Source organism: Anser cygnoides, chromosome 14, assembly GCF_040182565.1.
Source record: "Anser cygnoides isolate HZ-2024a breed goose chromosome 14, Taihu_goose_T2T_genome, whole genome shotgun sequence".
Lineage (NCBI taxonomy): Eukaryota > Metazoa > Chordata > Aves > Anseriformes > Anatidae > Anser > Anser cygnoides.
The window spans coordinates 18,746,670-18,770,967 of NC_089886.1; the positions used below are offsets into that span (position 1 = coordinate 18,746,670).

Consider the following 24,298-nt stretch of genomic DNA (forward strand, 5'->3'; position numbering starts at 1 on the left):
AGGGAGTCGTTAGGAAATCTGGAAAAGCGCTGGCATCTTGCTGATAGAGATTATGTTAGAAATGGCCTCAGCTTTTATTATGTTTATGGTTCACAGGGAGATTATTATGCAGCCTCTGCATCATTAGAACTTTGGAAAAAAAAAAAACTAGTTTCCAATTTGTTGTTTTTTGACCTTTTTCAACAGATTTTCTCATGATCAATCCTTCAAAACCATACCGAGAGCTTGAATATTTCAATATATGAACATTGAACATTCAAAGCTGGTTCTGGTTCAGGTTTTGGGATTTCTTTTTTAATACTAAGCCGTTTTGGAGGGTTACAGCCACAGATTTCACTCAGACGTTAAACCTGAGCATTACTAGGATTTCTGTTCGAAGTGGAGCTCCTTACTCTAAAAATGCTGGGATTGTATATCATTACTAATTTTGTCCTGATAAGTACTGACTGGATCACTACTAACCCCTCCTTCAGTAAGTGTGTTAATGTAGTCAGGCCTAAAGGAAAATAAGATCAGGCTGCTCCAGCTTTTTCTGTGACCTTATTACTTCCTATAAAGCCAATGAATGATGTAGCACATATGTCATTTAGCTATGCTGTAAACAAATCAATTGGGTCAGTTTTCTTTCCTTATGGTAATACAGAGGAGCAGGTAAGGAGGCCAAAGCAAAATAAGCAGTCATAAAATGTTGATACATAAAACACATTTGCATTACCAGCTTCTAAGGAAATGTATTTAATTATCAAGTTATGTATAATAAGAATTTGAACAGAACTAGGAGACTCCTTTATTTTTTTTTTGGCAGTAAGATGAGCTTTTCATGCCTAGATGAAGTCCAACACTGGGGCTCTGTGCTCATGTTTTGTGTTTAAGAAAAGAGACTGGGATTCTGAAAAAAAAAAAAAAAGGCTAAGAAAAGAATGTGATTAGAAATATGAGATGCTCTGCCAATGAGTCCCTTTCCCTATTTTTGTGGGCAATAGTGTCATATATACCGCACAGGTGGGCTGGTTGTAACACAGTCTTTGAACAGTTGTGAACCCAAATTCTTGAGCAGCATTGGTGCTCTGTGAACACAACAAAAAGGCAATCTATGTGAATTCATTATATGCTAGTATAGCTCAGGTTTGTGTTGATGCTCATAACCATCTATCTGCATGAGTTTATTCATATATGGTCTCTTTAGCTCCATGAAAAAAGTTTATATGAAATACTAGTAGAAAAGGGAACTGTCATTCTTGGGGTTATATTCTTCTATCTGGTCTGTATTCAAAAACTACCAATTTGAAACCTCACCCCATTCATCAAATATTTTTTATCTTCCTAACATGTTTGAAGTATTTGTGTGCATCACTATTCTCACAACTTTAAAACTGTATTTAGAATATAAACACCATTAATACCCATTTTTGCAAATGTCTTTCCAGTAGTATTACATATTATTATATATGTTATGTAACACTTTAAGTGCTTGTTGTTGTTCTTCTCGTTGTTTTTTCTCTGTTAGAATGCTTTATTCCTTGCAAAGAGTTTGATGTGCTATGGCTTACTGTAAGGACATTTGGAATAATGTCCTTTTCCTTTTTGAATGAAAGAAAAAAGAGGTCTTGCCAAACTATTAGTAGGACTATCCTAATTTCAGTGATAAAATATGTAAGAGGAGCAAACTTTTTAAAATGACCGCATGCTTTCTGCAACCAGTATCCCCCAGCTAAATCACACACATCCATTTATCTTCTTTTAAATGATTTATTTTAATAAACTTCTCATGTGCATTAAAAGCCCAGTGCTGTGCTGGGCCAGCTGGCACACCTTATTTCCTTTACTTCACTTCGCATTGTTGTAAATTAGACAAAATATTTTCTATTAATCACATCATTTACAACTGCCTTTTGTTCACTACCACCCTGTTCCAAATTGGGCTCCTAGAGTGTAAAAAGAAAATCCGTCTGTCTCATTTGCTAAGAGTAGGCCAGGATGTGAATCGGTGGAATCAAACGTTTGTCTGTTTGTTTATTTTTCCCCTGGAAATTGGGGTGATTAATAAGTTTACTTTGGGGCCAGGTTGGACCGGGATGTGGTTGAACGTACAGTGCAGCAGATGTTCCTGGATATCTGTGATTGCCTTCTCCAAAATAAGGCATCTATATAAATGCAGGCTTTAGGAAATTTAGATTTACATATGCATTCTTGGAAGCCCACTTCATCACTTATTTAGATTGAAAAATTAGTACTTTGTGAAGAAAAAGAAAGGAAACAGAAAGCAGAAACACTGTGAATTGAAATGTTCTAGTTCACTGTGCTCTGTATATCCTTTTCACTTGAGATAAGACAAGCAAAAGGGATGATTTCAACAGACACAATTCAGTATGCGCCTTCAAAATAATAATACAGACCATGACACTTCCCCTCAAACAGGATAGTTCTGTTGAATCCCCGCCAGCTCTTCAGCAGGGTCTAGCTGTGGCATGTTCACTTATCCAAGTTTAGTACTGCTCAAGTGCTCATTGTACTGTGAAGAATGTAGTGTGCACACTATGTATACATTGCTACTGTAGGAATATAGTGCACAAGCCTCTTTGTGCCAGCTTGCCCTGTTGAAAAGGATGATTTATGGGAGTAACTAAGTTAGCATGGGTAGATTCTGTGGTACACAACTGTTCATTTTCCAGGCCCTGCGCTAGCTTTTATACTGATGTGCAGCACAGGGCTTTGCTCTGTTGTTATGCTGGTGTTGAAATGAATTAATGAATGCTGTAAATATAGAAGTGTAAGCTGCAAGTTGGGAGTTGAATGTAAGTCCAACTACAGTGAATCAATGACTGTTTAGAGGGCACCCAACTTAGTGTAATTGGTGTATCGAGGAAGCTAGAGGAAAACACACGTGCATCAATTTGAACGCTCTCTTGGACTCCCTTAGTTGCCTGCTGTAAGCTCGCTTCTGACTCTTGTCTAGCAATTCTTGCATGGCAGCATCGGGCTCCGATGGCAAGACAGATAGCTTGGGCAAGTGGACTGCAGTGTGTGAATGAGTCATAATACTTTCAGTCTGGGATTTTCCTGCAGGGAAAGGACATGATAATATTCTTCACAAGGAATTTGCAGAGAAGAGTCAGAGACAGGCAAAAAATTTCTAAGCAGTTAAAAATATACCAGCCTGCCTTCTAAAATGCTGAAGACAGCCCTTGCATAGGGAAGGCAGTAGAAGGGACTTTGCTGTCTGTTGCAGAGTTAGAGCATGTCATGAGCTTAAATAGTTTTGGAATAGATTTTCATCTGATTTTTCTAGAACTTTCAGTAGAAGTTTTCTTTATTGAGGATTTGGAATTTTCAAGAGTGAAACAAGTATGTTCCCTTTCCCAGCAGTTTTGAAATACTTTGAAACAAGAAGTTGTGTGCTTCTTTATTTGTGTTCTAATTATGAAGAGAAACACTCACTCTGTCAAAAGCACAACTTCCTTTATTGGAGAAGATCAAACCAGCAGCAAATTTTAATGAGACTGTGGTTATCGTGCCAGTATGAGTGTAGACATAGCTGAGAAAATTCTTTGGAAAGCATTATCTTAAAGTGATCTGAACAAGCTAAAAAATGGATGGTGATCATGGAGACAAAAGAAAGAGTTTACTGGGAGATAAAGCTCTCATGAGAATAATGAAAATGTTTATCTTATAAAAGCCTTGTCAGCAACATATGCTTTGAGCATATAAGCAAGCAAACAGTTTGGAAACTTGTTGAGAAAGTGGCATGAACTGGACAACAGCTTGGAGGATGTGAATTGCAAATTGAGGAGTGTGGTTGCAGGATTACACTTTCCAGTTGCTAATTTTATCACCTTGTAGGATGTCATTAACACTGAAAGGAAAGATGGTATTTCTGATTCATTTGGGAATACTACTCCTGAAAATTAGATGAGTTCTGCAACAGCTGAAAACTGCTTGAGAAACTTGTTTGTTTACATCGCCAAACTGAGCAATTCAGAACTGAAAACAACTTTTCTGACTGATGTCTCTCTGGCAACTAGCAAGTTAAAATACGACAAATTTTGCACAAAGGTTACAGGACTGCAGCTAAGTCTCTAGTATTTGCAGTTAGTCTTGTAATGCAGTTAATCTTGTAAATGCTAATTGTTCAACCCCTGACAGAAAAGTGTCCTCCTATTTCTTTCTCTTCAGCATCTACATGCTAGATAAGAAATAAGTTTTTATGATGAGGGTACGATTGCTAAATTATTTGAAGGGACACAGGAAAAGGATTCTTTAAAAAATCCCTTATTTGTGATAAATATATATATATGTATATATATATATAGTTTTTTTGCTTGTTTTGTTTATTTTTATGAGCTCTATTTTTTTTCCCAGTGAAGAAATTCATTTTCTAGATGATATACAGCAGAGATCCAGGTAAAAACAGTTTTATCCTTGTACAGTTCTGAGTAAATGAGACACATGCCAGATTGATATTCTTTCTTAGTCATCTTTCTGTCACAGGACGGTGTTAGCTCTACTCTGTTTATCCTTTCAATATATTTCTTCTGCTGTCATCAAAAGTCCTCCAGGAGAGCGTGGCTCACGTGTGCGGCTCTCCCGCCCTGCCACTGGCAGCGCTGCGTGGGGCTGAGCCGTCTGCTCCCAGCTGGTCAGGCTGGTATCTTGCACCACGGGGCACTGGCACATGGGACTGAGGGAGCACACGGCCATACATGTACTGGCCAAGCCGTGTTTGTCCTGTACGAAGCTCAGCCATGGTGAAATGCTGTTTTCTAATATGGAAGTACAAGTTTGTTATGGACCTGCAAATATTTCTACAGTTACATTCTTATTGTTATATATTAAATGCTTAAAGATTTAAGCCTGTATTCATGAGAGCTTGAATATGAATTTGGTTTGTGTCCAGGAAAATCAAAGGTCCAAGTGAACAGAAGCCATCGCATATTGTTTCAAATCTTGGGTTGTTTCTTTGACATTATTCAATGTAGAGTCTAGCATAAAGGCTTCAGTAAATAAGGAAGCTTACCTGTGGCAGATTTACTGGGCAGCAAATTAAAGAAATTCATCATTAAATTATTCTGAAAGGTGTGAGACAGCCCTCTGCTCAGCTGCTAGTATTTGTCCCACCTACCATGTAGGTATGTAGTGGACGCCCCAAAGTACAAGGGGAACTGGCTGCGTAGCATAGAAATTGATACAAGTATTGTGCAATTTCTTGTGTTCCTTAGAAACTTCTGTTGGACATTTCTGTTGGACATAATACCAGTTGAAGCATTTCTGGGAAATATGAATCTATGAATCATTTTGTGGAAGCTGGTGGATATCTCTAGATGCCTCATATCTATACCATCTTCAAATAACCTAAAGCAAACTCAAGTGCCATAGGCTCCTTCACTGTTCTATAGAGCTGAAGCACTGCAAAACAGACGTGGTAGGAAACAGGCAGGATTAAGCTGCCTAACTATCCTTTGCCTCAGTTCTTGAAAGACCTTTTTCTTTTGTTGGCATTGTTGCCATCTGTGACACCAGCCTTCTTTCAGTACCAGTGGACAACAGGGCTCTTAGTAAAACGCCAGTAACTGTTTCCTGTTCTCAAGTGAAGAGGGAGAGGAATCAGGAGTGTGACAGCAGTATAGTTTACCAGGCTGTGTCATCCTGTGGTTCTGTTGTATTTCTGTCACGTTTTTAAGCACTGTCATCAAAAGCAGAGTTGATGGCTGAGTGGTCACTGTAAGTGCATAAGGGAAGGAATATTTTACTTTTCAGAACCTTGCTGGTTCTCCTGGTGATCTCATCTATGCAGTCATAACTTTCTTAGGTGATTTCACTGTATGTTTGAAAGACAGTCCGGTTTTAAAAGGAAACATTCTTTCATACCTCAGAAATACTATAAGAAAAACAAGTCTAATTTATGAGGTTATGTTAACTGTATCTGATGATAATCATTGATTATTATTTCAATATAGGTAATTGTTACACAGTCTTTCATAACTAAAGAATGAGACTTAGCGTTAATTTGCCAGGAAGAGAATACTAATCTTTGTCTGAGGACAAAATGGTTATGGTAGGGGAGTAACAGGTTCCACTGTACATGTTCTCTTTTTCTGGATCTTGCATGAATTCTGCCATCTTGACTGCATTTGCAAATATCTCAGTCCTAATGCAGGAGAAGCAAGTTCTCTGTATGTGACTGTCAACCCAGCTCCTGGTGGTCCTATGATTGTTTGGGTATGCTTCCAGCACAGGTGTAAAATGCAACAAGGTGGGAAGGAAACCCTTCTCCTGCAGCAGCACCTGGGGTAGAAGGCTTAGACAACACAAGTTCACTGCACCTGAATTGGGTGAAGTTTTGCAAATTCAATGGTGTTAATTATTAGTAATCCCTGTGATTATATAACAGTACTCATGGTGGTGATTCTTTTTGCTGAACAGAAACTATGCAGCAAGAGAGAGGTGGTTTCTACAAAGAAAACAGTTCTTCCTCACATTTCAAGAATCAGTGAACATCGATATTTAAGTCTCGAGATTCCTGCTTTTTTGGAGGTCAGTCCTTTTATATATTTTATAAGGAGAATGCTAAGCCTAAATTCACAGTGAAAGAAGCCCAGTAAATCCATACTTGTCTTTTATTGTTTGTGTGGCAGTAGGTACATACCATTATATTCAGTTTATAGGTGGTAGTCTATAAGGACTTACAGGTGGAGCCAAGTCATGTTTGATTTCAGTGTCTTAGATATGAAGGTAAAGCTGTCTGGGTAGAAATGTCTGAGACTGCACAAGATACAGAACTTAGAGAAGTGATTCAAGGGGTTATATAACTGTTTAATATGTTGATTACAAATCTCTGCTTGAATTACAGAGTGGTTTGGGTTGGAGGGGACTTTAAAGACTATCCAGTTCCACTCCCCTGCCACGGGCAGGGACACTGCCCACTAGACCATATTGCCCAAAGCCTCATCTAACCTGACCTTGAGCACTGCCAGGGATGAGGCATCCACAGCTTCTCTGGGCAGCCTGGGCCAGGGACTCTTCATGCTCTGAGTGAAGCAAGTGCACTTCTTTAGGAACACACATTTAGGAATCAGCTTAAAGAAACAAAAATACATTTCAGATGTGTGTTTAGTAAGTCTTTACCAACTTTTACATTATGAAACTTATTTTATTACACAGACTTTGGGTTAAATTAATTTTTTTTTTCATTTTTTTATGCTTGTAATTTTCTTATGAATTTATTTTTCAGATATGTATATTGCTGTACTTGATTTTTTTCTAAAAGTATGATTTAATACCTTCTCTTAATTTTAGACCTAAAAGAAGGTGAAATAGTGTGGTTTTAATTTATTTTTTGAGTTAGTTTGATATATCTGCTTTTACACAAGAGTGAAATATAACAGAAGGGGGTAGGAGTAGAGCTTGTTTACCTTTCACTCAGAGTCAGTTAAACCATTATGTTGCGGGATGGCTTCTTATGTGTCTAGAGAATCCTACAGTTTGCTGCCAATTTTGGGGTTGTATGTCAGAAAAAAAATAATAATGTAAAATGTTAATTTATTGCAATAGCTCTGAATAAGATGAATGCATGTTAGATCTTAAATGTCACATATATTTTATTATACTAAATACATTAATATTTCACTGGAGTAACTGTGAAGCACATTGATAACCAGTATTATCCCCTCTAGCTAACACTCCTTGACTGTGATCAGAGATTGGATTTATGTCACTTCCCTGTAGATATTCAACTAAGCACTTTAGTAAAATTAATTAATCTATATTTGTCTCTATTTTATATATTATCTCAGAAACAGTTATGTAATTAAAATACATAATTTAAATGCTTGATTTCCAAAGTCACATGCTTGTATTTTTGTACATTTAATTATGTGCTATTAGCTGCATACTTAGTTCAACAGTAAGTTGTTTGGCAGTAACAAGTTAAACCATTTTTAAAATATTGCTTGCTATGGGGCACTAATTATATTTTTAAAAGAAATCCATTAAGATAAATATATGAAATAAGAATTTGTATTTGTTTTGGTTTTGAAAGAAATTTTGATGGAGTTATTATTGGCTGAGTGTCTTTCTTCCCAGCTCTGCAGGGAAATTTTTTTAAAAAAGAAGTAAAATTTCTCAGATCTTTAGATGTGGATTATTTGGTCATCCTTAAACATTTCTCCATATATCTTCTCTTTAACTATATTAAAATTGCTGAAGCTTCCAATGTTGGAGATGATTTAGTATTAAATCATTAGATGATTGGCCCAAATACCCCGTCTGACACGTGACCCTTTCCATGTTGACTGCCTAGGTAGAGATAAGCTGGTTAAGTGTTTCTTAATTAGGCTCATTCTCGACAGTTACTTGATGTTATTAGAGGAGATTACATGGTTGCATTGTAGAAAACATTAAAATGCATGTTTAATGCTCTGTATTTGTAAAAAGAGTAAGAAAACTGTTTTGTTCTTAGCTTCCCAGGCATATTAAGAACAGTCCAAATAACAGTTATCACAGACCTTACCTGTGGAACTAGCAGCATTTCTCTCTCAACTTTTGTATGCACTGAATCTGGATATTAATTATACTATTACTGAAATGTACCTGATATCATAATTACTCATATTGGAGCATCACCAAGGTTACAGTACTGTAAAATATTAACCTTCCTAATGTCTTGGAAAACTTAGCCTGTCTGTATAGCTCCTTCTGAGGCACCTTATACTCAACTCAAGTTTTACTTACCAGTTTGCAAAGATCTCAGGTTATTAAATGAATGAACTAAACAAGAAAGAGCATCTAGGTTTTTGCAATATGACCAATTAACTATGGATTAAACCTTTGTATATTTACATCCAAGGTGCCACATTTATTTCTTTTCTAAAAATGTTGTTAGGCCTTTCAGAGAACACAAAGCTAGTTACTTGGATGTATGCTTCCATAATGATTATCCCTAAATGCCTTTCTATAAACAGGAGTGAGCTATTTTAGTCAATTGTATTTGAAAGCTGAAATATTGACAAATGAAGCCCAGTATAATGCAGTTTCAGAATGCACATTTATGTCTACTTGCTACTATCTCCTAACATGAAAAGTAAGCATTATTTAAGTGTAAATATATTTAAAAAATAAAAATAAGCAAATGGAAAAACATTAAGGTTGGAAAAAGAAACCCACAACAGAAATACATGTTGTTTTCAATAAATATAAAACTACTCTCTTCCGATGAAATCCTGAGTAAGAATGTAATTTAGTTGTAGTTTTTCTTCAAAAGTTTAATGCAGAATTTTTATATAGAAAATTGTGAATAAAGATATATTATTAGATTGCTCATGTATTTGCTACATATTTAACCTAAAATCATTCATGGTGCATTTCACACAAAAGCTTTATAAGCTATTAATATTTTAATCATTTGCTTTTTAACACCCTCAATTCTTAAGTTTCGAATAATCTGCCTCTCTTATACAAAAGTATTCAAATCTGTTTGTCATTTATTGCAGATTTTTTCTTTCCTCGATGATTTACAGTACTGTATATGCTATTTACTAATATTTTTATAGTGGATAAATTCATATTTTTCAGATGAGCATCTTGGAATCATTAATTTCTCACTGGTTATAAAATAGAGAAACACTAATTAGAATAAGTGCTTTTAGATATTTATAGCCTTTACTAGAAAGGGGATCAGGCAGGGAGAGAATGCAAGAGAGAAAGAGGGGGGAAAAAAAAAGAGCAACTGTTTGCTTCAAATACCTTTCAGAAGTTCTTTGACATGATATCTGCTGAAAGTGAAAGAAAGTATAGATCAATGTTGTTATAGATAAAATAATCAGAGGTTTTTCAATTTTCTAATACTTCCATTTTAATGAAAAAATATTCCTTTCTGTCTTGGAATAGAAAGATACATATATGAACATGACGTCAACAGCTGGATTCAAGTGAGTTTTTCATAGTTCTTCATGTCTAGATGATATTCAAGGCAGATATTGCCCTCACTTAATGAACTCTCCTATCTTCTAATATAATAATCACTCTTCCAAAGAGAGAAATAACACTGAATAGGATTATGAAGTCTGATCCTGAATAGCAATTTTTATGTACAGTTTTGTGGAGGGAAACATGTAAGAGATCTTTGTTTTCCTGAACAACATGAAGAGAGGGCGGTAGAACTCTTCTGTGCAGTATACCCCTAGATCTTAAGTACACAATGGCTGAAAGAATTCAGTTGCTACTTTGAATTTTGCAGGAAGTAAGTCAGCAGTTGCACTGTGTCACAAAGAGCAAGACAAATATATTGGGTATATCTACTTGTAACAACAACAAAAAAAATCATGTGCTTTTATCCACAGTCTGCATGGTGTTTATTTACAGCGGGAGTAGCATAAGCTATATGTCAAGGACTTTAGGAATATCTGCAGCTTCATTTGTGCAATGACTACTGAGCAATTTGTTTCAGAAAAATCCCTCTTCGTTATATTTAGTTTTTTCTTCAGGTTTCACTGTATGTCTGGTTGCTCCACCTTCCCCCACAACATTTTAAACATGTACAATGTATTTGTATTTTCCAATCAAGTGAAGCTATAGCTTAGTAGATTTATGAGAAGGCTTGCTATCAAACTGGCATGGGATGGTGCCTATCTGTTCTGAGTTTATTCACCTCCTTCCACCTCACTACTGGTAATTTTATTTTCCTTAGCTTCCTGCCAACTTGATAGTAGTGAAATCTCTGCAATTTGCAAGTAAGTCAATCCGAAAACATATTTGGCTCACCTGAAAGCTTTCCATTTAATGGAATAACACAATAAACACAATTATTTTAGCAGTTGTGTTAACTAGGTTTTATATGTATTGTGGATATAAAAAAATATTTTATATACAAGTATATAATCTTGATCAGCTCTGTCATGTTTTCATATGTGCATTAAATACATGTAAAATATGAGATTAAGCAGCTTAGACAGTGGACAAAAACATTGTTTTAGGACAACTGGAGGAAAAGTAACAGTTTAATGGCAGCTATTTTTATTCTCTTTATCCTATTTCCCAGTATAATTATTTCTGGATCAGTGTGCTCCTTTCTGCATGCAGGCTTCTGTGAATATACTAAACTTTTTCTTAGCAGTAATTTATCCTTTTAATTTGTTTTTCCCAATTTTTCTAGCTACCCTTTCTCTGCATTTCACAAAAGTATTCATAGCATTTTGAAAACTATTGCTTAATGCTTACACGATTTTGTAAGCATATTATTTCTGCTTAGAAGTGTCAGCTTTTCTTTCTATTTAGTACAAATGATGGCTTTCGTATTTCTAATTGAATCTTAAACAGTATTTCTCTTTCCTTCAATGCCGCGGTAGACCTATACAAATGTTGTAGTTCTAGATAATGAGATAGAGATGCTGTGACTCTCACTTTAATTAGTGTGTTGGGTCATAGTAGGCTTATGGTCCCAAACTAAATTTAATTTTCTGAAGTCTGAGTCCCTGGGTAAATGGGGGTGGGGAAGGTTACTGATTCCCTTTAAGATATCCCTAGATCAGTAGATGAAACTGATCGGTGCATGAATACTTTTGCATATGACAGCTTTTTCCCAGTAAATTTGTAACAGAGAAGTCAATCACACTATCTTTGTGAAGTACACTTCTGTGGTTATTTTTAAGCTTTTTACTAGGTAGCCCTTGCTGTAAAATTGATATTCTGAAAATGCTAGCAGTTACTTGACGTTACCTGACTGTTGACTTTGATGGCTTCCATTGTATCCAAAATGTGCAAGTTCTGTATGTTCTTATGCCATCAAAATGTAGTTTACCTCTGAAGCCTTGTTTTAGGTCTTCGAAGCCTTAGCTACTTCTGTTTTATCTTCACTACCCTGAATTTATTAATTGTCACCTTATTTGTGTTTATCTAATCTAGTTATAACATTTTTGAGTGATCCTGCAAGCACATGTAAGCTCACACAAATGCAGGAATACTAGGTATATGAGAAAGAACTAGTGTGTATAAATTTTGCCTCATGAAAAGTCTAAAGCTGATAAAATCATAGGAGTTTCTCATAATGGCTCTAGTCTTACTAAAACTTGTTTGTGTGTGTGACTTTGAGTCCATGCATGTGGTTAAAGATAAGTTATAGTAATAGGCGGATGAAAAATTCTGACCATAACAAAATTTCTTATTGAAAACCGTTCCCTCAAACTCTGTTTTGAGGAACGGATAAGTTTTACCTCATCTGCAAAGAACCTCAGGCTTCTCCTTATGAGGAACGTCTGAAGTTTTCTGAAGCTTTTCTGTCCTAGGTCGTCAGCAGTCCCACTGACTGCTAAATAGAGGAGCATGATCATGCTCCTGATCAGCATTTAAAACCTTTGGACTTTTATCCTTTCAAGAGTAGTTCTGAAGAAAGTGGCTGCTTGCCATGTGTTATTATCTGGGCTCCCATTAGCTACAGATCAAGAGGAAACCCTGTTGGAAGGCTGAAAAAAGCACAAATTATGCAGAGAATATCAGCGTTTGTGTTTTGCTGTCCAACATAAATGTCAAAATCCATTGCAAAGAACTTTTTTGCTTTTTCCTAGTCAGTGGTAATGATGGTACTGCCTTCCTCCTCCTTTTCCCTCATTTGTCTGCCTCACTGATTTATATTATTTAGCTTGCAGAGTTCTGTTGATTAATCTTAGTTGCTACAGTGCCTAGCACAGTTGGATCTTGTGGTGCTACTGTATGACAGCCTTTATTGGTGGGTTAACATTTGTCTACTGAAGCTTTTAAAATTACTAATCAAATACCTCATGGGAATTGGCAGCTTTCCCCAATATATTTTTAAAATCAATGGCAGATTTAACAGATAAATTTCAGTTAAAAATGCTTTCTGTGTGGGAGTATTGTTGAATGTCTGTCAGTTTCAGCAATCGCCAAATAATTCCAGTTATCATGGTCTGACAAGCAACATTGTATCAACAGACAAAAATTTTAGTTTTACTACCATTTCTTCACAAGTAAAAGATCTTCAGACCTTGGTCCTCTTTGTTCCAATTATTTACTATTGTGTTCTGAAAACTTAAAAACGAAAAGTTGTTTGACTTTTTCCTTTTGCTAGTTTCAAAAAGGAAAGCTTTAACTTTTTCTTTTTTTTTCTTTTTCTGAGGTAAGAAAACAGTTTCACAGAATCATGGAATAATTAGTGTTGGAAGGGACCTTTGCAAGTCATCTGGTCTAGCCCTCTGATCCAAGATTAGAGGCAACTCTGAAGTAAAGTCAATTTTCTTAGGATGTAATCCACCTCATTTTTGAGTGTATAAACACCAAGGAAGGTGTTAGCACAAATTTTCTGGGTAGTCTGTTCCAATGTTTGACTGACATTCTTGTGAAATTTTATTCCTATTTATCTTTCTGAAATTTGTCTATTTGTGTCCATTCACTTCCATTGTTATACTACTGCATTAATACCTTCTAAGAGTGAGTAAAGAAACTATCCAAATCTTTTCAATGTGTGACATAAAACCTATCTAGAAGTGTGAGGGAAGGTGTGACTGAGGCTCAGTCTTCCTGTTCTGGACCAAAAGTTAGTCATGGCATCAGAAAAATTTTTGCTGTGTTTGAAACTTTTAATCATCCTCGCCAGCCCCTTCAATCCCCCACTCATATATTGCTGCTAAGAGTCTGCACAAGTTAGTTAAATGCTTTCTGGCATTTCAGCTACATAATCAGCATTTGACCCTGTTTATGAACAATAGGCAATAATAATAATAATCTATGTCACAGGGTATAATAGACAAAGAGAAATTGCAGAAGAAAATGGGAAGGGAAGGAAAACGGTTGTAATGATTGAGTAGTAACATGCATTCTTTAGCCTATACTTGCCCTATCGTATTTCAGTTTCAGAAGTATTCCTATTGGATGTGTTCTGAGTACCTGAGGGGAACAGAGTTTTCTTAAAAACAGCATTTAAAAAAAAAAAAGAGGGAGAGAACACTGATCTAGCTAGTTGAACAGAAGTTGATTGCTATACCTCAATTTCGGTTGTTTTCCTATCTCCATCTGCTGGGAGGAGGCTACATTACACAATTGTCTGCAGTGGCATGTATGGTTACCTTGCCTTTAAGGTTACTTCAGAACTCAACCAAAACTTATGTTATGCGTCGTATTAAATGACTGGAATAACCAAATAAGTTAATATAGATGATAATCAGATATTTTTCTTGAAAATTTTGTTACCAGCCTATATGTTCAGCTTCCTCTACCATACAGAAGGTACAAGGTTTTGGAGAACAGCAATGGGAATATTTTTTTCCTAAACACAGTATATTTAGGCACCATTGATTATTATTAATGTATTTTTGGTCCATGACACTAATTAAATGTTTTAGAGTAATATGCACTTAAAGTACTTACAAATGCTTTATATATATATATTTTTTTTTGCAATAGCAGTCTGTGAAGTTTAACACTTCATTTCTTACTATAGAAGCATGTCTTATGGAATTTCACTGGTAAACTCTCTAACCGATGATGGCCTGAATGTTTGAGAAGTGACAAAAAAATATTTACTATTTTCCATTACCTCACCAAAATTACTTTTATGGCCTTCATATATTTCCATAGCTGTGAAAATTTGGGTCAACTTTTCTATTTTGTTATTCATTGTGTGCCAAATTCCTGTCACATAAGTAAAGAATAAAGTAGGGTTTGACATCTTTAGCTCACTGGACCAATTGAAATTTACGTGACTGTTCTGCTTGATTGTTGTTGATGATGTGTTTCAGAAGTACTAGAACTTCCTAGCAAGGCAGCCACTGGTTTTGAAACTTACTTTTGTTGTTGTTACACCAGAAGCCCAATTTGGCTAAGTGTGGACTTCTTATCACAAGTGATGTCTTTGTGCCCACTCTTTATTAGGTACCATATTATACCAAAATATTTGTCTGAGCAAATACCATCTATACAGATATTTGTTCAACCATAAGTGAATCTCACTAGCTACCTGAGAGTTCTTGTTAGACCTTCCCAACTTATTTTCCCTTTTATCTCAACATGGTTGCATGAGTAACTTCTGCTCATTAGGAGGTCTGATCCTAATTTTATTGGAATATAGTCTGGTAGTTACTACTTATTTCAAGAATATGATCAGGCTACTATTTTTCTGTTTTCTTCTATTTGAACTACAATCAAACTGAAGTTTTGATGTGTATTCATTATATATGAATTTATTATTTTTTTTCCAAAGTCAATTACAATGATAAAATGATGATTTTGATCTAAAGAAAATTACATTGGTCTTGGATTGTATTTTGCTGAATTTTACAATTTAATCTTATTTCAACAATCAAGTAACATGGATGTTATATAACCAACTTAAATGTAGGTTATCTTAACGTGTATTTGTTTCTTGACAACTTCAGATATAAAGCATTGGTTTCAAGGCAAAAAAAAAATTTGCATGTACATCAAAATTTAGCTTAGAATTTAGGCCAGCCTTGATGTTATATTCTGTTGTATTTCAGGAGTTTGTATCAAATACTGTGACTCAGCTTAGCTGGCTCTAGCCAGATAAAAGTATGGCTGTGCATGAAACTGCTATGAAGTTCATAGATTTTGCTGTTCTAAGGATGAAATACTTTTCCTGAAGGAAATATCCATGCCTTTAATTTTAGAGAATTACTTATCTAGTGATTCAGCAGGAGCCTTAAAATTAGGCTTTCCTTTGAAAGGATACTTACGCTGTTTTTCCTATGTGTATGTTACAGAGTCTTCCAATTCTCACTCGTGCAAATATAGAAGAAAACAAAAGATTTAAAATGGCCGTTCAGCATTTAAAAAGCAACTATTCATGATATAATGCCATAGTAAATGATATTCAACAGCTGAGAAATATAATGGAATAACAGATTTCGGGGAGCTGTTCTTTTCAGAAATTCATTAATGAAGGACGGCTCACCCCTTCTCTAATACATAGCAAAAACTGTGTTTTGAAGTCCAGTTATATTACATACATTCACAAAATTTGTGATACTTCACTTGATCTGACCCCTGTGCAAATCAGCAATAGATGAAAAGATAACACCTTTAGGACTCTCCTCTTCTCTTAGGTAATTTTATAGATTCATTTTTGTTTTTGCAGGGTGTTGTTTGTGCACTTTGTCGTTTGAACTTCTGACTTGGTCAGTCAACAGCAGCATCCATGAAAATAGCTTAGTCAGGAAAAGAATTTTATTTTTATTGGATACACGTCTTTATGCAGAAGTCTTAAAACAAAATCGTAATACAAATCTGTTATAATCCCCATTTCTAGGAGCTATTCTGTATATGCTACAGGTGTGAGGAGTTTTCTCAATCTCTGCAAGATCCACCTCATCTAAACCTGAAACTGTTTGTGTAATTTCTAAAATCCAGTTATGTCATGCATGAGGTGGAGTCTCAATTGTGATTACCTTGCTAGCAAATCTTAAATAATCTAATAAAAATAGCACTTTTAGTAAGCTCTCCTCTTTTTCCACTTTTTCTAAATCTTACTACCATCACTAACTTTTCCACTAATTTCCACTACTTTCTTTAAATTTTTTTCAAGATCATGGCATGAATAAGCAATTCCAATTTAATGAAATAAATTTACAGTTTAAATGTGATTCAATCAAATCAGTAGTTGATCTACACTAGAAGTATGATGATGATTTAACTGAGAATCTGTTGAGTCCCTTTAGGAAATACCTTGTGTTCTTCAATGAAAATCTAACAAAACAGTTGTGAGGATTTTAATTTATTGTTTTTTCCCTAATCTTTCCAGTTATGATGATGTCTTTCCTGATGATGATCAGGGCACGAAACCCCTAATTTCCTGAATGATGCCAGTAATAACTGATGAAATATTTTGGAATAGACCTGATAATGCATAATCTGTCATTAATACTAAAGGAAAGTTGCAGGTGGTCTGGAAGAAAAATATTTGACCTTTTAGGTATAACTTCAATAGTTGTTGCCCAGGTGTAACTGTAGACATCATATGATTCAGTCCCCATAAGGACAGTTGTTTCTTTCAGCACACTTATAGTTTTATGTTTAACACATACAAATGCATTGACCTGCATTGAAGTTATGTGATGTTCTCAGGCTTAGGGTCTTGTCTCTTGTAAGTGATATTTTTTTGTTTTGTCAGAAAATACAGTTTAGGTACTGATTTTTTTATTATTATTAAGGGAAAGGTGAAAGATTTTAATCTGTAGAACTGTATTAATAGGACAAAAGTATACTTGAGGTTTTGTATTTTGTAATTTACAGAAGTTAGTTAACACACTGAAATCCACATAAGAACCTATCCTTCTTCTTAGTAAGGAAGGAATTACAGAATATTTGAGATGTGATCTGATTCTGACCTGTCTTGTTTCTGAGTTAATTCAGAAGGAGGCAAAGTAAATTCTTATTGTATACAGTTATGTATTTGGTTTAATCTCAAATTCTTTATGGGAGGGAGAGAAGAGGGTAGAGAGAGAGAGAGAGGAAGAAATACAGGAAGGTAGTGGAAGATTTTTTTCCTTTAAAACCGTCATGTAGTTTCAGACTAACAATATAGCCTCTTAAAAAAAAAAAGGCATTTCCATAGTGCATCATAAAGAAATTAATTATTGGAACAACATTAATTGTTTGATCTGTATGAAAATACCTCCTTTTTTCAATGTTCTCATCTCCAATAGAGTGTAGTAGAGGAATTCATATGCAAACATATTAGCACAGTATTACAAATAATTTTCCAGGAAATGAGGTCATTAGAAGTTCAGTAGTTTGTGGCCTGATTTGAAGCTCATTGAAGTGTTTCCCTTTGGACCGTATGGACCAACTCTTAAGTATGGAAGTAAATTCCAAAAAATCCTATTTCCATTTACTGCGAGCAAGATTAAAGCCTTCTGCTTCACTCCCAAACAAAACAGCTTTGTTGAACTTAAACCCCCTGAGTTATGACCTAAACAAATAGCAATTTAAATATTGTACATAACCTTACTTATCAGTGTGATAAGTATTTAATTTTTTTTTAATTCATGGATCTGCTCTCCAAATAGTGTACATAATGCTACTACATTAAAGGAACTGAAAATGATGAGGATAAAGGAGTCTTCACCTTAAATCTGGAACACCATTGTGCATTCAGGTATCCTGAAGAGTAATGGCAATATTTTGAGCGCCTGCAAGTTTCAAAAATATTTTAATGCATTTTTCTAAACGATTAAAGGTGGAAATTCAAGTTCATTATCACTCATCTTTTAGATTCCAGTTGACTCTTTATTCACATTCAGGACTACAAAATACTTGGACCTGACAGAAGAAAATATTTTTTCTTTACAACAATTAAAGTGGCTATGCATCTGCTAACATGGCATAAGTTCCATAAATCACAGCTTATGGGAAAACCTATCTTACAGTAATTAAGTTCTAATTCTTAAATTTATCATCGTACTAAGGTTTTGTTCAAGATTCTAGTTTGATTCTCCTGATTACAAAATATCTAAAATTGAGGCTTAGAAAAAGTGGGGTAACTCTTCCCCTACTGCTCTGTCTTCTTACTTCAGTAGTGTAAAAAGGCTTTAACTATGTACACAAAGCATCTGTGGCTTTTTATGACGTTTGAACTTAACGATAAAATTAAAAAGTGAAATTCCAGAACTGCAATTTAAATTCTTATAGCTTGAGCTAAATATTGATATATCAGGCTTTTCTATTAATCTACAGTCATCGCTACAGGGGTGTATGGATTGCCTAAAAAAAAAACAAATCACCACCCAGATGCTGAAATGCTGCTATCTAGCTTTTTAAAAGCAGATAACCTGCAACAATACTACCTAAAGATTCAATCCAAAGACGGTAATTTTGTGTAAATTACATTTGTTCTAAGATTTTAGAGATAAATATCTGATTTTAAAAACTAAAATAACGATTTACATAATCTGTGTTGCCAAACTACTGCAAAGCCTATCTATTTTTCCTAGAATCTTCAACAGTCACTTATGTGGAAACAAATTCCATGCTGTTCTGCCAGAAGTATCTGTGGTTGAGAAAGATGAGTGGAAAGAGTCAAGCTTTTCCATATGACTGTGTAGGTTCAGAACCGAAATTTGAATGTTTAGCACTTTTTTTTTATTTCTTGGAGTTTCAGAGAATATTAGAATTTGCTTCTCTCCCTTTATCCAATGAAGAATAAGAAAACCCTTGGAAGGTAAAACCATTTATTATAAGTAGAGTGTCCAAAGATTATCCATTTTGGAATTTGCTTTTATAAAATTAGTTATCTTCTAAAATAAAGAAATCCACCTTACTGAGTTCCAAACAGTTTTTGCTGCCTTTTTCTCTTAACTTCAGCTCCCTATAGCAAAACTAATGTCTTACCAAAACTTTATGGGCAGGTGAATTTGAAAATTAGCAAGTTTGTTAATAGCAGCTTCTTGCTAAGTGTCTGTTTCACCTACTTTGTACGTAGCCCTTCTGGGTAACACATCTGATTGTTTTTTACACCATTTTAGTATGCAGTGTTGATGCTCAGTGGCCCAGTACAGGGTGATGCTGTTTTAGCAGTATTTGGCCTAGCCCCAGATCTCAAGTGCCCAAACCTGAGTGGCCAGAAACTAAGTCCCAATGTAGTTGGCCACAGCTAAGTCTTGAGCACGAGACAGAGGGTGCTATTAATAAAGTCCATTCTGGTGCATCTAACCTGTCTGGTAGCAGCACGTCCTTACCTATTTCCTATTGTACAGTATCATTTTCTGATCTGAGAGAGAATTTTATGTGGGAAGTAAATTGGGTGAGTGATGGGTCTCTAGTCAGTTACCACCTCACAGCAGGGAGGAAGAGAAGTTACTTCCTGGCACATCCATCAGCCAGTCAGAACTCTTAGGGCAGCATCTGATGAGAGAGATCACTTAAATAGAAAAATGCTATACTTAAAAAAAGGAAAATGAAACAAAACAAAAAAAAAACACACTACCACACTTTCTTACTAAATTGCAACGTGTAATGTGTCAACTAAGAAATCTAAAAGTAAATTGCTCATTCAGTTTTGTCTGTTTTGGTAGTCTCACCTTTGTTCTTCTGGGGATGTTTGATAACATCATCACAGGGAAGTGATGAAAGACTATCATTACATTTATTCCAACTGCAGTTCATTTAGTAAAAATGAAAATAATTAGGAATTAGAAAATAATGAAGAGCTCATTTAGTAACGTGTGGCCTATATATATTCAATATTTAACAATATTCTGGTCCTGAAATTGAGAGATTTCAAAGGAATGTAACTTCCAGTTTGCAAGATGCTCTGTACTTCTTAGGTACTTCAGATAGTGTTACCAAATGACCAAATTGCTGCTTAACATCTCAAAGCTGGTATGATTGCTAGGCAAAAAGAAAAGATTGTAACTAGACGTGCTCTCCAGCAATGCTGATGACTGAGAGATGGATTTACTGGGGGAAGAGCTATTTAGGTGCTTTGATATTGTCAGATGTTTTAACAGGGTATTCTATGATTCTGTGATCTTGTTTTGTTTCTTTCTCTGCTATATCTTTCCTAACACGAGCGGAATGAGCACCTACTGGTTTACCACATGATTTTATGGTGATATGAAACATTCTGGAGTTCATAATTAAGATGCCACTCTATAGTGACTTTTTATTTAATCCAGATCTTACTGTTTTGCTGCTCCTATGCTGGCTAATTATAGAAAGACTGTGGATAAAAGTAAAATAACTTACTGTGACTGAACTAGTCCTTTTTCCCCCATGTGCCCTTATAGAGATGCTGTTAACTGGCACTGAAGTGACAAATTGTTACGGGGGGGGCACAGAACAAGGTGCGCCGTCTTTGTTAGAGCAGATTGTACTGTGTTTGAGGTTTGGCTTCACAGACTTCAACATTTTGGCACTTTTGATGTCAAGTGGTTCCTTCTTATATCCAAGAAGAAATGCAAGTATGGCACTGTTTTTTAGCATGAAGATTTTTCCCTATAATTGCAATTTAAAGCATAATTGTATATTATCCTAAATTTAGAAGAATGAGCTGCTGTATTCTTTTGCTCAGTGGTGATTCGACCAAACACAGGGAGCTCTGGACTGGTCTATCAGAGGCCACTATTGATCATACTTACTGTCTATCTGCCTAATCTTAATGATTAAGAACCTGAGAGGACTGTCTGAGACTGTCTGAAACTGGTTGGTTTATTTTGGTTGTCTACCAAGAGTGATAAATAAAGGTCAGTGTTGAAAGAAACTGATTGCAAAGAATACTATTTTGTGAGCTATGTGAGCTATCGTCTGTGTTCATAGTACAAAGCATGGTATTTCTAATGTGTTTATTTTACAGACTTGAAAAAGAATTTGACTTACCCTGCATCAGTATGTATATATATGAGTTGACATTTTCATAAGTCTATTGCTGATTGCATGGAAGCAACACACTCCATTCTAGCTAATATAATCTATTTTGGTAACAGACATTTGGGTCAATCTGTTCTCATACAAATTCTTAATAAGCACATTCTTTTTCCCTCCTCTATGCAGTCTGAATAGATGGAGATGTAAAGCAAACGGGTGAGCTAGAAGAATTGCATCTTCATATTTCCAAGAAATGTTGTTATTGTTTACTACTATACAGTATGAGGGCTATAAAAATGAAACTTACTTTTTATTGTATTCTATGAAGTTTCAGGGTACAATTTCAAAACTGTATTTTTCTGAGTCAAAGAATAAAAGCTGGTATTTCTGCAGACAGATGGCTAAGTATGTAGTTTTCCTGTCTGCAAGTGCAAACAAAGGTTATTGCAGTCTCATTGCCTGCACCTTGTTTTCAAAACTTGCACTTCATCTTATTTACAGAGCTGTTTTATTAAATAATGTAGGAAGTTGATTCCAGTGTGCCACATTTCACAAGGGTTGTGGAATATAAATGAATTAGGGTTGTTCTGAAACCATTTTATCTTACAGCAAGATTTAATATGAAGTACATGTAATTAAAATTAGACCTTGATTGCCAACTTCTGATCTTCTCTAATGCTTATATATTTGGTTATCTTAGAGTGCTAGCGTTAAATTTTTCAATAATTGAAAAGTATTATTGCATTTGAAAATATTTAGTGACTACTGCATAGTTGTTAAATTTAATAACCTAACCAGATTGACTGAAATCATTAAAGATCATTTGAGTTGGTAGTATATTTCAAACCCCTCAGTAATCAGCTCACCAATCTGTGAGCTTGAAGAGTCTGTCTCACAAGCTTCACCAAACAGCTTTTGTGTCATTCAGGACTTCATAAAAGCTAATTAATGCTTTCATGAAAAGATTTGTCTTCATGAACAGGGAATATTCCTCTCTAACCACCAAAGTTTTGCCCTGTAAGATGATAAACAGAGCATAGTGAAATAGCTCCAGTGACTGGGAGTCTGGGTGTGGGGTTTCCTGTTTGTTTTTTGTTGTTTGTTTGAAGGCAGACTTGTAGACAAAACAGCTTTTTCCTGGTGCAGAAAGTATTCCTCTGTTCTGGAGATCAAAGACTCTGTTCTTCATGAATTCATGAGGAAAAGAAATAAAAAGCAAGCCTCTGGACTGTGTTAGATTCTGGGGAATGTGATGTATACCCACTATCTGGCTCTGTACTAAGAAACATAATTCACAATCTTTGTTCAGGAAAACCTCAAAATTAGAGAAGTGGTGTAAAGATGTCTTTCAGGAAAACCTTTCTGTACCAGAATCTGTAGCCCATTGTTAGGGTCAAGGCCTTTATTCTTTATAACAACCATTGAAGATGGACCTGATGTATGTGTAGATGATGCTTGGTGATATTGTCACAGAACCTGTGTTTTGCTAAATCCCAATTCTAAGTCTTTGACTAATAGCAGTCCAGCTTGGCTCTTTGAGAAATTCCACCAAGACCACTTATTTTGAGATATTTTAATTTAAAAGGAACTAGGACCTGAAATGCTGGTGTTAGCATGAAGGCATGGCAGGGGGATCAAACAAATCAAACATTTCATCAAATAAATCAAACATCAAACATCCCTACACATCCTGCTCTGAATGACATGATGGAATGGGGAAAGGGGAGAGGGCTTTTCTAATATGAGTATTTTTGACTCCTCTTTTACACTGAAGCAGTATTGATTTATATATATATATATATTTTTTTGTAGCTGGCAAATTAAACTTCTAATGTAAATCTTTGTAAAAAAAATCTGTCTCATACTGCATGATGACAAATGCGATTCACTCCTGCTTTAATCACTGATGAACAAATATCCATTTAATCAACTATTTACAGGGACAAAACAGAAGGTGTCTTACTTCTTATGAGATGCTGCCCTTATTTTCAGGGGTTCTCCAGAAAGGAGGGGTCCCTATTTGTGGTTCATAAGTGGCAAAGCTTCAAGAAGGCATTGTAGCCCTTCTGAGTCACTGAAGACAGAAGTGCTTTATCATTGCTTTTTAATTCTGCTTTGGATTTTTTGCTACTGTTTATTGACAATACTGATGCATTTGGATAGTGCTTTATAATATATGATCCACAGTATTGAAAAAAGTGGAAATGCAGCAGCTTTTTTTCAAGCATTTCTTTCCACTGCATGCAGCCCATGTCAGTATCTTTGTTGGTTACCTTGGAAACTATCGTGGGGTGAAATTTGATTGGCTGCTTTCTCCAATTGATTATCAAAGTCGTGGGCAGTTTCAAGTGGCAGGCATCTCATAGGTTGCACGAAGTAAGTAGCACTAAATGATTCACGATTTAAGATTACTTTTATTTATTATTATTTTGAAGTAAACCGCATGAAGCGGTATGTCTGTGATACCTTTCTAAAGTTTGATTGGAATGAGTAATGGATTGAAAAATCCATTTTCCGTTGAAAAACCCTTCCCCCCCCCCCATACTTTTAACTCTTCATTTAATGCCTAGAGCCATTCCTGAGATCTTTTGTGGAGCATGCTTCTGGTACTTGGGGGGGGGGGGGGGCGGCTGGGATTCTCCCAAACAGTCCTAAAACAAAAATATAATCTCCTGTTGTCAGAGAAATTGGAGTAGGTCACAACCTTTTGAGCTGCCTATGTTTTTTCCTTTTTTTTAAGTCTTAAGAATTTACATCAAAATTATTTAATAGTCTGTCCTGCTCACGCTGCCATCTTCATGAATATTGATGGGCTACAAAGTGATGCATTCAATAACCTTGATTGTGCTTCGCTGACTTTTTTTTCTCCAATCTGTCTGCTAGAAGACTTCCCTTCTTTGCCATTTTACTGTTGGAGTTCTAATCAGTTTACGGTTTGGCCTTGAAGCCTAATAAACTCCAGATGCTTTGGCAAGCA

The 24,298-nt window shown here is 35.4% G+C and overlaps 1 long non-coding RNA gene across 2 annotated transcripts in view; it reads left to right on the plus strand.

Annotated features, from left to right (window-relative positions):
* The window catches only part of LOC106034363 (uncharacterized), a 41,267-nt gene that overhangs the window by 403 nt on the left and 16,566 nt on the right, over nucleotides 1-24,298 (plus strand). Inside the window, exons 2-3 of one of the 2 annotated variants that reach the window (XR_010825005.1) lie at nucleotides 6,421-6,531; nucleotides 9,883-9,923. This is a non-coding gene — a long non-coding RNA (uncharacterized lncRNA). The remainder of the gene's footprint in view (nucleotides 1-6,420; nucleotides 6,532-9,882; nucleotides 9,924-24,298) is intronic. The other variant, XR_007163571.2, reaches the window with a different exon arrangement.